This window comes from Neovison vison, chromosome 7 (assembly GCF_020171115.1).
Source record: "Neovison vison isolate M4711 chromosome 7, ASM_NN_V1, whole genome shotgun sequence".
Taxonomy (NCBI): Eukaryota; Metazoa; Chordata; class Mammalia; order Carnivora; family Mustelidae; genus Neogale; species Neogale vison.
This window is the reverse complement of record NC_058097.1, coordinates 155,479,179-155,494,013: the sequence shown is the minus strand read 5'-3', so window position 1 is coordinate 155,494,013 and position 14,835 is coordinate 155,479,179. Positions and strand designations below refer to the sequence as shown.

The window sequence follows — 14,835 nt, the reverse complement described above, 5'->3', positions numbered from 1 at the left end:
TATAGGTAGTAAACTGTAATAACCTATGATGACAGATGGTAACAACACTTATAGTGGTCAGCATTTTAAGTACTGTATAGAACTGTAGAATATGTTGTATACCTGAAACTAATATTGTATGCTAATTTTACTTCAATTAAAAAAAGTACATTCCAAGAATATGATTAGGAGTTTTCATTTGTTAGGACTCACTATAGGAGAGTCTGCAATGTTCACTAAGGAAGTTATAGGCTCAACTAAACATTTAGGCTCAGAAGACTACATGGCCATATTTGGTACTAATTCATTCAGAAGGCCACTGGAGAGAAAATACAGCTTGCTAGCAGAGTAACTGGCATTGTTCTTCAGTGGGAGTCCTTATAGGGTACAGCCAAGTCAAGAGATCCACAGAGGTTGTGCAAAAAGCATATGGACTGAAAAGCCTTCCCAAAAAAGCCAGTATCTTTTTTTTTTTTTAAGATTTTATTCATTTATTTGACAGAGATCACAAGTAGGCAAAGAGGCAGGCAGAGAGAGAGAGAGGAGGAAACCCGATGTGGGACTCGATCCCAGGACCCTGGGATCATGACCTGAGCAGAATGTAGAGGCTTTAACCCACTGAGCCACCCAGATGCCCCTGAGCCAGTATCTCTTTTAACAACTCTGAACAGAGCACTCATTGTTCCCCAAAGAGCTTGTCAAATTACAAGAGTCATTACACTCAGGGAAGTTCAGATACAGCTTTTTACCCAATTTACAATTCTCCAAGTATGGATGCAATTCAATTTTCAGCGTTCATTTTATCAGGCCTCTCTAAGCCAGGGGTTTTCATGAGCAATTTGATACCGAGGAAATCTGACAATGTCTGGAGACAGTTTTAGCTGTCACAACTAGGGGCTCTTATAGGCATCCACTGAGAGAAGCCCAGGGAGCCTGCTAAACATCTTACAATGCACAAGACAGTGCTCTACAATGGAGAATTATCCAGCCCAAAGTGTCAGTAATTCCAAAGTAAAGAAACCCTGCTATAGAGGATACACAGTGACTAAGAGTACATACTTGGGAGTCATACTGACAGGAGGTTAAATCCCAGCTATACTAGTTACTGCATATATGAATTTAAGCAAATTATCTAACCAAACCTGAGTTTTCTCAACTGTAACATGGATATAAAAATACCTATCTGATTGAATTATAGGGATTAAAAGAACACTCATCCACTTCTTGGCAGATAATATGCAATCAATATCCATTTTATTGAGTTTTTAAAAATCATAAATGGATGTTGAATTTTGTCAAATCATTTTTCTGCATCTATTGAAATTATATGATTTTATTTTTCGTTTTCTTAATGTTGTGTATCGCATTGACTGATTTGCAGATATATTTGCAAATCATATCTGGTAAGAGATTAATATCCAAAATATATAAAGAACTCCTACAACTTAATAACAAAAAAGAAACCTGATTTAAAAATAGGCAAAAGATTTTAATATTTTTCCAGAGAAGACATTTGAACATTTTTCCAAAGAAAACATACAGATGGCCAACAGATACATAAAATATGCTCAACATCATGATCATCAAGCAAAACCAAATCAAGACCAAAATAAGGCATCACCCCACACCTGCAAGAATGATTATTATGAAAAAGACAAGACATAATAAGTGTTGCTGAGGATACGGAGAAAAAGGAACCCTTGTACACTGTTGATGGCGGTGTCAATTGGTACAACCACTCTGGAACAGTGTGGAGGTTCCTTAAAACAGTAAAATAGAGGGGGGGGGACAAGATGGCGGGGTACTAGGAAGAGGCGTCTTTTCAGCTGGTACCCCAAAGTGAGCTGATTACCTACCAAAGAACTCTGATCACCCATGAAATCAGCCTGAGATCAGAATTATACACGTCTGGATCTCTACAGGGGCAGAAGACGCCAGTGAGCAGGTAAAGCGGAATGGGAACGGCGGACTGATATCGGAAGATAAACAAAAGGGGGAGGGAGCCACCAGAGGCGACCGGTGCAAAAGTAATACCCCGATACGAGCGAGAGTGCCCTGCGTCTGGGGACCAGCATTAACTCGGAGACTGGTTGAAAGCACTCCAAAAGAGCAAAGGATCGCGGGGGCAAACTGTGGGAATCGGGGCGGCTAGGGACAGGGGCTTGAGTCCCCGGTCCCAGACAGCCTCCCCGGCGCGGAGGCAGAGAGAGTGCGGCGGAGAAACCGGCTCCTGGTCCCTAAGCCGCCAGCGTGCCCAGGAGCGCGGGGTTCCGGCTCCTGTGAGGGGATGGGAGCCGGTCTGCAGAACGCGCGCTAGCCCTACCACAAAGCTTGAGATGCGCATGCACGTCGCTCCAGCTCTCCTGGGTTTCTAAGGCCCTGGGGCGCTTCTTGACCCGGGCCATTGTTTCAAAGTCTAAGCCTCGCGCCCGCGAAACTCTTCCCCGGACAGAGGCCCACAAAAGCCCAGCCTGCAGCTTACGGACCAGCGCCCCGTTCTCAGTGCCCCAGACGCGCGCCCGACCCACAGCCGCCTCTGAAAAGAGGTGCGCGCAAGCCGGGCACTCCCAGCCCCGGCCGGCGGCAAAATCTCAGTGTGCGATCTCTGCTTGGAACCTCTCTGGCGGTCAGGAGCTCCCAGACAGCCGCCACTGCCTTGGCTTTGGGGACGAGCAAAAGATCCTGCGCCCCCAGGGTCTTTAACTTGGAACCTGCACTGCCAGCATCCAAGGGGGAATTTATTCAGCTTCTGCACCCAGACTGAGGCTTCTGAGACGGAGATCAGGAAGTGTTCCAGGGTGCACCTTGACTGCACCAGAGTTGATACATCCAGCTACATCTGTTCAGTCTTCTCCCACCAAAATGACTAGGAGGAGGAATGCCCAACAGAAGAAAAATACAGAGGATGGACCTTCCGCAACAGAGCTAACGGCTATCAACATAGACAATATGTCGGAAAGAGAATTCAGGCTAACAATTATCCAGGCAATAGCTAGGTTGGAGAAAGCCATGGATGACCAAACAGAATTGATTAGAGCCGAACTGAAAGCGACCAGACAGGATGTTCACAATGTTAGGGCGGAGCTTAAAGCTACCAGGGAGGAGGTCCACAATGCTCTCAATGAGTTCCAATCCAATCTAAACTCTCTCAAAGCTAGGGTAACTGAGACAGAAGATAGAATTAGTGATCTGGAAGACAAACAGATAGAGAGAAAGGATCAGGAGGAAGCCTGGAACAAACAGCTTAGATCCCACGAAAGCAGAATTAGGGAAATAAGTGATGCCATGAAGCGTTCCAACGTCAGAATTATTGGAATTCCTGAAGGGGAGGAGAAAGAAAGAAGTCTAGAAGATGTCGTGGAACAAGTCCTTCATGAAAACTTTCCGAATCTCGCGAATGAAACCAGCGTTCATGTACTAGAGGCTGAACGGTCTCCACCCAAGATTATACACTCCAAAAAAACATCACGACACCTGATAGTCAAATTGAGAAATTATAATTGTAGGTATAATCTCTTGAAAGCCGCCAGGGCAAAGAGGCTCCTTACTTACAGAGGGAAGCCCATCAGAATAACGTCAGACCTGTCCACAGAGACTTGGCAAGCCAGAAGAGGCTGGCAAGATATATTCAGGGCACTAAATGAGAAGAACATGCAGCCAAGAATACTTTATCCAGCAAGACTGACATTCAAAATGGATGGAGAGATAAAGAGTTTCCAAGACCGGCAAGACTTAAAAGACTATGCAACCACCAAGCCGATACTGCAGGAAATATTAAGGGGGGTTCTATAAAAGAGGAAAAATCCCAAGAATAGCATTGAACAGAAATATAGAGACAGTCTACAGAAAGAAAGACTTCAAAGGTAACTCGATGTCAATAAAAACGTATCTATCAATAATCACTCTCAATGTGAATGGCCTCAATGCACCCATAAAACGGCACAGGGTTGCAGATTGGATAAAACGACAGGACCCATCCATATGCTGTCTACAAGAGACCCATTTTGAACCTAAAGATACACGCAGACTGAAAGTGAAGGGGTGGAGAAGCATCTTTCATGCCAATGGGACTCAAAAGAAGGCTGGGGTAGCGATTCTCATATCAGATAAATTAGACTTCAAACTAAAGACTGTAGTCAGAGATACAGAAGGACACTACATAATCCTTAAAGGGACTATCCACCAAGATGATCTAACAATTGTAAATATCTATGCTCCCAATATGGGAGCAGCCAATTACTTAAGAAAACTGTTAATCAAGATAAAGAGTCATATTGATATGAATACACTAATCGTAGGTGATCTTAACACGCCTCTTTCAGAATTAGACAGATCATCGAAGCAGAAAATCAATAAAGAAACAAGAGCATTGAACGACACATTGGACCAGATGGACCTCATAGATATATACAGAACATTCCACCCTAAAACAGCAGAATACTCATTCTTCTCAAGTGCACACGGAACCTTCTCCAGAATAGACCACATACTGGGTCACAAATCAGGACTCAGCCGATACCAAAAGACTGAGATTATTCCCTGCATATTCTCAGATCACAATGCTTTGAAACTGGAGCTCAATCACAAGGAAAAGTTCCGAAGGAACTCAAACACCTGGAAGCTAAAGACCACCTTGCTTAAGAATGCTTGGATCAACCAGGAGATCAAAGAAGAACTGAAACAATTCATGGAAACCAATGAGAATGAAGACACTTCGGTCCAAAACCTATGGGATACAGCAAAGGCGGTCCTAAGGGGAAAATATATAGCCATCCAAGCCTTGCTCAAAAAAATTGAAAAATCCAGAACACACCAGCTGTCTCTACACCTTAAAGAACTGGAGGATCAACAACAAATCAAACCAACTCCACACATAAGAAGAAAATCATCAAGATTAGAGCTGAGATCAATGAGGGAGAAACCAGAGATACAGTAGAACGTATCAATGAAACTAGAAGCTGGTTTTTTGAAAGAATCAATAAGATCGATAAGCCACTGGCTACACTAATCCAAAAGAAAAGAGAGAAATCCCAAATTCATAAAATTATGAATGAAAGGGGAGAGATCACAACTAACACCAAGGAAGTAGAAACAATCATCAGAAGTTACTACGAACAGTTATATGCCAATAAGCTTAGCAACCTTGATGAAATGGATGCATTCCTGGAAAAATATAAACTACCAAAATTGAACCAGGAAGAAATCGACAACCTGAATAGACCGATATCTAATAACGAGATTGAAGCAGTGATCAAAAATCTCCCAAAAAACAAGAGCCCAGGACCTGACGGATTCCCTGGGGAATTCTACCAAACCTTCCAAGAAGAAATAACACCTATTCTCCTGAAGCTGTTTCAAAAAATTGAAGCAGAAGGAAAACTTCCAGACTCTTTCTATGAAGCCAGCATTACCCTGATCCCCAAACCAGGCAAGGACCATACCAAAAAGGAGAATTTCAGACCAATATCACTGATGAATATGGATGCTAAGATTCTCAACAAGATCCTAGCCAACAGGATCCAACAACACATTAAAAAGATTATCCACCATGATCAGGTGGGATTCATCCCTGGGCTACAAGGATGGTTCAACATTCGTAAATCAATCAATGTGATACAACAAATTAATAGGAGAAGAGAGAAGAACCACATGGTCCTCTCAATTGATGCAGAAAAAGCATTTGACAAAATCCAACATCCGTTCCTGATTAAAACGCTTCAAAGTATAGGGATAGAGGGAACATTCCTGAACCTCATCAAATCTATCTATGAAAGACCCACAGCAAATATCATCCTCAATGGGAAAAAGCTTGCAGCCTTCCCGTTGAGATCAGGAACAAGACAAGGATGCCCACTTTCACCACTCTTGTTCAACATAGTATTAGAAGTCCTAGCAACAGCAATCAGACAACAGAGAGAAATAAAAGGTATCCAAATTGGTAATGAAGAAGTCAAACTCTCTCTCTTCGCAGATGACATGATTCTTTATATGGAAAACCCAAAAGACTCCACCCCCAAACTACTAGAACTCATACAGCAATTCAGCAGCGTGGCAGGATACAAAGTCAATGTGCAGAAATCAGTGGCTTTCTTATACACTAACAAGGAAAATACAGAAAGGGAAATTAGAGAATCGATTCCATTTACTATAGCACCAAGAACCATAAGATACCTGGGAATAAACCTAACTAAAGAGGTAAAGGATCTATACTTGAGGAACTATAGAACACTCATGAAAGAAATTGAAGAAGACACAAAAAGATGGAAGACCATTCCATGCTCTTGGATCGGAAGAATAAACATTGTTAAAATGTCTATACTGCCTAGAGCAATCTATACTTTTAATGCCATTCCGATCAAAATTCCACCGGCATTCTTCAAAGAGCTGGAGCAAATAATCCAAAAATTTGTATGGAATCAGAAGAGACCCCGAATCGCTAAGGAAACGTTGAAAAACAAAAATAAAGCTGGCGGCATCACCTTACCTGATTTCAAGCTTTATTACAAAGCTGTGATCACCAAGACAGCATGGTACTGGCATAAAAACAGACACATAGACCAGTGGAACAGAGTAGAGAGCCCTGATATGGACCCTCAACTCTATGGTCAATTAATCTTCGACAAAACAGGAAAAAATATACAGTGGAAAAAAGACAGTCTCTTCAATAAATGGTGCTGGGAAAACTGGACAGCTATATGTAGAAGAATGAAACTCGACCATTCTCTTACACCGTACACAAAGATCAACTCAAAATGGATAAAAGACCTCAACGTGAGACAGGAATCTATCAGAATCTTAGAGGAGAACATAGGCAGTAATCTCTTCGATATCAGCCACAGCAACTTCTTTCAAGATACGTCTCCAAAGGCAAAGGAAACAAAAGCGAAAATAGACTTCTGGGACTTCATCAAAATCAAAAGCTTCTGCACAGCAAAGGAAACAGTCAAAAAAACAAAGAGGCAACCCACGGAATGGGAGAAGATATTTGCAAATGACAGTACAGACAAAAGGTTGATATCCAGGATCTATAATGAACTCCTCAAACTCAACCCACACGAAACAGACAAACACATCAAAAAATGGGCAGAAGATATGAACAGACACTTCTCCAATCAAGAAATACAAATGGCTATCAGACACATGAAAAAATGCTCATCATCATTAGCCCTCAGGGAGATTCAAATTAAAACCACATTGAGATATCACCTTACACCAGTTAGAATGGCCAAAATTAACAAAACAGGAAACAACATGTGTTGGAGAGGATGTGGAGAAAGGGGAACCCTCTTACACTGTTGGTGGGAATGCAAGTTGGTGCAGCCTCTTTGGAGAACAGTGTGGAGATTCCTCAAGAAATTAAAAATAGAGCTTCCCTACGACCCTGCAATTGCACTCCTGGGTATTTACCCCAAAGATACAGATGTCGTGAAAAGAAGGGCCATCTGTACCCCAATGTTTATAGCAGCAATGGCCACAGTCGCCAAACTATGGAAAGAACCAAGATGCCCTTCAACGGATGAATGGATAAGGAAGATGTGGTCCATATACACTATGGAGTATTATGCCTCCATCAGAAAGGACGAATATCCAACTTTTGTAGCAACATGGACGGGACTGGAAGAGATTCTGCTGAGTGAAATCAGTCAAGCAGAGAGAGTCAATTATCATATGGTTTCACTCATTTGTGGAGCATAACCAATAGCATGGAGGACAAGGGGCGTTAGAGAGTAGTAGGGAATTTGGGTAAATTGGAAGGGGAGGTGAACCATGAGAGACTATGGACTCTGAAAAACAGTCTGAGGGGTTTGAAGTGGCGGGGGGGTGGGAGGTTGGGGTACCAGGTGGTGGGTATTATAGAGGGCACAGCTTGCATGGAGCACTGGGTGTGGTGAAAAAATAATGAATACTGTTTTTCTGAAAATAAATAAATTGGGAAAAAAAAAAAAAAAAAAAAACAACAGTAAAATAGAACTACCCTATATCCAGCAACTCCACTTCTGGGTATTTATCCAAAGAAAATGAAAACACTAACTGGGAAAGATATACACACCCTCATGTTCACTGCAGCACTGTTTACAATAGCCAAGATATGAAAACAACCTAAATGTCCATCAATAGATGAATGGATAAACACACACACACACACAGAGGAATATTATTCAGCTATAAAAAGAATAAAATCTTATGATTTGCAACAACATGATATACTTTAAGGGAATTATGATGTGGAATAAAGTCAGAGAAAGAAAAATACTGTATGATTTTTCTTATATGTGTAATCTTAAACAAAAATAGAAGTTCAGAGAACAACCTGGTAGTTGGAGAGAAGAGTGGTAGGTGGGAGGAATGGGTAAAGGGGGTCAAGGGTTTCCCAGATCTCAGATTTTAATACCATTCTTCAATACAAGGAACCGTGGCTCCATGGAGAAATGACTTATTCTAGAACTGGAGCAAGAAATATACAAGATGAGGGTGCCTCGGTGGTTCAGTTGGTTAGGTGTCTGCATTTGGCTCAGGTCATGATCTCCGGGTCCTAGAATAGAGCTCCACACCAGGTTCCTGGCTTGGGGGGGAGGGGAATCCTTCTCCCTCTGCCTCTCCCTCTGTCCCTCTCCCTGCCTTCTGCCTTCTCATTCTCTCAAAAAAAAAAAAAAAAAAAAAATACACACACACACACACACACATATGGTGGGCTTGGAGCATCTTGAAGTGCTTGAAAATAGATAAGAGCTCAAAAACCACTTACTGGGGAATGTACAAGGTAAAGAGGAGCCAAAGGAAAGAGCCATCAATGGCCAAAGCTGAAACAATATGAGCAATAACTGAAACTATAAACATTAATACCCATAAGCTACACTAATATACATGACTGACTCAACCAATAAATAAATGGGGGAAAAAAAAGACCAATCTCTCATGCAGAATTCCAAATAATTTGTGTAGATACTCAGCCCTCCAGGAGGAGGAGCCTAACTCTCCATCCCTTGAGATTGGGCTCTGCATAGTGAATCCCTTCCAGAGTAAATATGGGAAGAAGGAAAAAGAATAAATTTATAGTGGAGAAACCTAAAAAATATACGTCAGCCATGTGATCAAAGTTAACATCAATAATGACAGGTCATGTTACAGTGTGCCCCTCTGAGACGATGTGGTAGAAAGATTTGCCTTCCCCAAACCCACAACCCCAGTCTAATCATGAGAAATTCTAACAAATTCTAATAGATGGGTTTCCTACAGTATACCTGACCAGTACTCCTCAAAACTATAAAGGTCATTAAAAACAAGTCTCAGAAACTGTCACAGCAAAGTCGACCCTAAAGAGATATGACAACTAAATGTAATATGACATCCTGGGTGGGATGCTGAATCAGAAAAAGGACATTAGGCAAAAATCAAAGAAGTATGATTTAAGTATGGACTTGTTATCTAATTCAGTATGTTAATTATATCTGTTAATTAGATCTAATTAACATACTGATTTGTTACTAATCAGGGAAATGGGTATGTGGTATATGCAAACACTTTGTACTATATTCTCAATTTTTCTTTAAGTCTGAAATTGTTGTAAAATAAAATTTTTATAAAAAAATTAAAAGACACTTGCCTGATGTATAGAGATTCAAAAGGATGTGTGGTAAATTTGTGAAACAGAATTAGGGAGCCATTTAGTAAAATAGGATGAGATTAAGGTAAATTCTAAAATGGTTTAAGAGACAGGCAATCTTGGGGCACCTGGGTGGCTCAGTGGGTTAAGCCTCTGCCTTCAGCTCGGGTCACGATCTTAGGGTTCTGGGATCAAGCCCCATGCCGGGCTCTCTGCTTGGCGGGGAGCCTACTTCCCCCTCTCTCTGCCTACTTGTGATCTTTCTCTTTCTCTCTGTCAAGTAAATAAATAAAATCTTAAAAAAAAAAAAAAGAGACTGGCAATCTTGATTGGAAGGAGTAAAGAACAAAAAGGGATACTTCATTGAACCAGTGATATGCTAGACAAATCTAAAAGCCTCTTCCAAAATGCTGAGATAAGGGAGAACAAAATCTTATGGTGAAAAGCAAATTAAAATTGTTTTCTACAATTTCTTAAAAACTGTTTCTCTCCATTCGCCATCTTGTACAGATGTATTGGCACCATTTATACACTCATTAGTACCCCCATTATATCTCCACCAGACATAGAACTAAGTGTATCAAGTGAAGGAAGATTTTGAGATTCAACACAAATCTTCTCTAAGCCTATGGAAAGCATGGTTCATTAAAAAAGAAAAAAGAAAAAAAAAGTTTCAAAGTGCTACAGAGGTATCATGGGGTCCCACCAAAGAATAAACTATATGCCCACTTTTTAAATTACTCTCAAGGGAGAAAGAAGGAAAAAAAGCTCACAGGCAAATGATAAAAATAAAATGAAACACCAAGGAAGCACAGAAACTTAAAAAATTAAAGGTAGAAATAGTAACAATGATATCCACTGTAATAGTCAATGTACTGGACAAATAATTTCACTGTATAAACACAGAAATTTGCCATACAAAACAAAAGAACTGGAAAGAGGAAAATTAAGGGATGATTTAAAACATAATATATAGGGGCGCCTGGATGGCTCAGTGAGTTAAAGGCTCTGCCTTCAGCACAGGTCATGATTCCCGCGTCCTGCGATGGTATGGCCACATTATCTGGCTCTCTGATCAGCAGGGAGCCTGCTTCCCCTTCTCTCTCTGCCAGCCTCTCCGCCTACTTGTGATCTCTCTCTCTGTCACATAAATAAATAAAATCTTAAAAAAAATAAACAATTATGCAGGCATATAATGATTTAAAAGCACAAACGCATGAAAGTAGATGAAAAGGAAACTTTAAATGACTGAAGGTACAACTTATAATCAAATAAACTTGTTAAATGTACCAATAACATAATTAGAATGTATTTATTGCAAAATCCTCAGAAAACAAAAGATGAAATCAACACTCTCCCCCACCCCCAGGAAATGGGACAGACTAAGGCAACTTTCTAAATCCTAAACACATAAACTAAAATTAAGTAATAATATGGTATACATGAAATGTGCTTAGTGATATGTAAAACACGACAATGCAGTTTCTATTTCAGCAGCTATGAAAATGTTTACAAAAGTTACTATATCACTTACAAAAACCCTCAAATACAAAGTATCTACCAGTGCTACGAACCACACTTACTATCAGAACGAAACCTAGAATTTAACACAAGTAAAAAACATTCTCAACTAATTTGAAACTTAAACTTTGCATCAAAGTACAACTCAAATGAAAACCAATAAAAACATTGGACATCAAAATCCATAGAGCACAGCTTAAGTTCCACCGTTAGGCAATGTCAAAGACTTACAACCATATTTAAGCAAGAATGAAATGAATTAAACATTCAACTCAAAGTGAGAAAAAGCAAGAAAATATACTGGGAATTTATACCTTAAAATATAAATTAATACCTCACTCGGTATCAGTAATTATAGTACTAGGAGGACAGAGATGTTCAGGAGGACATCTCTGAGGAGGATTTCCAAAAGGGACAGTCTGGATGATAGAAGGTCCAAGGAATGGCTGTGACTGCGAGAAGCTCCAGTGGTCTGTGAGCGACGCACACTGGAATAAATGAAGTCAAGAACGGTTCGAGTTTAGACTCTGAAGTACTGAGGACGCCCTTCAGGACGATGGTGGCGGTCCGAAAACGAAGAGCTGAGAGTGGGAGCCAGGACCGCGGGAAGGGAGGGCTCAGAAGGCGCCCGTGACTGGAATCCGGAGCGTTAACCACCCACGTGACACAGGTTCAAGCGCTTTAGAGCGCTGAGGAAACTGCACACGTGCCAGCTGTGCGCCGGCAGTACCTGTGGGCAGACAGGGTCGTTCACACCAAACCGCGGAGAGGCAGCTTGTGGTAAAAAGAACCTGTCGAAATTGGCGCAGTTAAGGGGCACAGAAAACAGTCTGCTAAGGAAGCGTCTGGAAAGTAAGAAAGATGCCGCGAAGTTTCACTGTTTCGAGGACTGGTAGGAACGGTAAGGAAAGAAAGCAAGCTGGAAGGACGTCTTCTCCATTTTCTTTTCCAGCTGATCGATCCAGCCTTCTTATGTCCGAGACGGATCAATACCAGTTATTCCCTAACCCATTGACGAAGCCACTGGGCCCAGGTCGAGCGCCTGGAGGCGGAAGCCCCGTCACCGAATGGAAGAGGGGCCGGCTAAACTCTGTCGATCGCCGCTCTCCCGAGCCCTGACTTCCTTCGGCAGTCCGCGCCCGCCCCGCTCCCGAGCCCCCCGCCAGGTGGGCCCCCAGAGACTGCGGAGCGCCGCCCCAGCTGCGAGCCAGCCGTCGTACCCCGGCGGAATTTCCCATTCCCCACACCCGCGTCCTCACCGCCCGCTGACCCGGTGATACCTGCGGGCACCGCTCGCAGCAGGGGCTCTGTTCAGTCACAGCCGGGCGCCGGTTCCGCCAGGACCCGCGGGGGCCGCGGGCGTCGCGGGCGGAGGAAGCCGGCGTGGATAGTCGCACCACAGCCAGAAAGCCGTGGCCACACCCGGCCCTTACACGCCGTCAGGCGACCGGCGTCTCAGAAAGGCCAAGGCGCGGCTCCGAGGCACGCACGCGCAAACGCCATGGAAGGAACCCCCATCAGCCCCCGCGGCTCCAGTCCGCGGTCCTGGCTGGGGGCTTCTTCCAGTCCCGCCCCCTGCTCCAGACCCCGCCCACTCCGGAGACTGGCGTCCACCCCTAGTGCCAGGAACGCCTAGGTTGGGGGCCTTGGTCAGGGTAGAGGTGAGGGTGAGGGGCAGGGAGAATGGACTATCAAACAGGCTTAGCTTCCCCCATCCCATCAGGGAGAACGGGCCAACATCTTCCCCCACCTTCTCGGTGCCACCACCACCCCATTTGCATGGAACCAAAAAACAAGGCAGAACTTTGAAAAGATACCGGTTTGTTGAAAACGTGGTTTTCACTGATTGATGCACTCATTCATTGCTTCTGTTTTGCAGCCAAGTAAAACGTCTCGCGGAAGGCCATGAGTTCAGTTTTGGCTTGTTGAGGATGAAATACTTTGTGCCATCCAAGAAGCGTTATCAAGTAGATATATAGATAGAGGTGTCTGGAGCCTCGAGGTGTCTCGGGCCAGCGGTGTAAAATTTGTGTTATTTCTGGGTAAATGACAGCTGAGGTTATGGGTGAGGACAACGTTGCAGAAGGAAAGAGAAAAAGAGAAAATACTAAAAGGAAAGGGTCCAGGATTGAGCCCCAGAGGAAGAGCTCAGTCTAGTAAATCAGGAAGAGCCTCCCTGGAACAGAGCTTTAAATCTAGAGGACGAGTTAAACAAGCTAAAACAATAAGGGAAGTAGATGTTTTTTTGCTGACCTCCTCTTCTTATGCTTCAATATTCAGAGGGCCATTAGTAAGTTATTACAGAATTATGGATGATATTTTCCAAGACTGGGGATAGGGTGTGTGCTATGAATTGTATGTGATGAGGATGACCTTTATACGAGTCATACTAAAGCCAGACAAAATCAAAACTTTAACTTGTAAGGTTGCCAGTAAATTAGTCTCAAACATGTTCTACGGCCAATTAAAGAGCAGAGAAATGGAAAAGGCACAAAGTAGGAAGGAGGATGAGCAGCCTTTCTCTCAAACCTTATAGATTCAATGTTTCTGACCATATGCCTTCACAGGTGCACTGAAGCACTGACTGCTGTGTAACCGAACAGGGTAATTGTCAAGTTGCAGTCGCTTCACCAACGCTCCAGATATTTTTTAACAGAACAACTTGTAAGGTTTCTCTCAATGTATGACTTTCACTGAAAAGATAAAGGACTCTGAAGCTTTCTGGGACTTGATCCTTGAGATGCACGAGATCGTTTGCTACAACTCCATTTCCATGTAGCATCATGACATCCAGATATTCTGAATTAAAAGCTATCTGTATTTCTTTAAGAAAAAATACAGAGAAAACTTACTTGAGCCAATGTTTCCTAGACCACATATTACTGATGTGGCAAGTTTTTGTTGATGAGCTAATACGGGGCAGATACTGCAGTAGCAGTAGGGAATACATTAGTAACACAATCAGATGAGAATATCCTAATGCCCAACAGAAGCATTCCCTGTGCGATGCTATTGTATCTCTCCACTCAACATTCTGTGTCCTACACATCCTTAGAATATTGTGTTACATTGATTATTAGTTACACTGGTCAGTCTGAATCTGTAGGTAGTCAGGACATTAGTGGGGGTGGTTTGGTGTCATAGGCCATGTGTAGTGAACATTTGTCAATTTTTGGCTTCTGATCATTTGAGTACCCTTTCCATATGTATAGTCATCTGGGAGTCTTGGACTAGTTACAACCTGTATCCTCCACACAAGCTGAATCCATTTAAAATTCACTTTCTTTGTCTTCACTGCAGTTAAGGTGTAGCATGTAACTTGGATTCCATCAGTCTAGTGTTTGAATTGGGAAGTAGTGAGATGAAAAAGCAAGGAGAGCAAACAGTTTCTTTTCTTTTTTAGAAATAGACTTTATTTTGCAGATTTGTTGTAGACTTACAGAGAAACTGAGAAGTACCCTGAGTCCTCATACACCCACTTTTCCCTTTATTAACACCTTACATTATAATTACGGTATTTGTTACAAAAAGAAAATCAACTTGATCCGCTATTATTTTTAACGATTTTATTTATTTATTTGTGTGTGAGAGAGAGATAAAGAGAGTGAGAGACAATGAGCATGAGCAGGGGCGGGAGGAGCAGAGGATGAGGGAGAGAGATTATCAGAAACTGACTCCATGCTGAGCAATGGATTTCCACATAGGGCTGGATTCCACAACCTGAAGACCAT

General features: G+C 42.4%; 1 protein-coding gene across 1 annotated transcript in view; it reads right to left on the bottom strand.

The window, feature by feature from the left end:
• The window catches only part of ZNF215 (zinc finger protein 215), a 34,100-nt gene extending 21,490 nt beyond the window's left edge, over positions 1-12,610 (bottom strand). Inside the window, exon 1 of the mRNA XM_044258740.1 lies at positions 12,385-12,610. The gene's annotated coding sequence lies outside the window, so the exon portion shown is untranslated. The remainder of the gene's footprint in view (positions 1-12,384) is intronic.
• Positions 12,611-14,835: the final 2,225 nt, after the last annotated feature.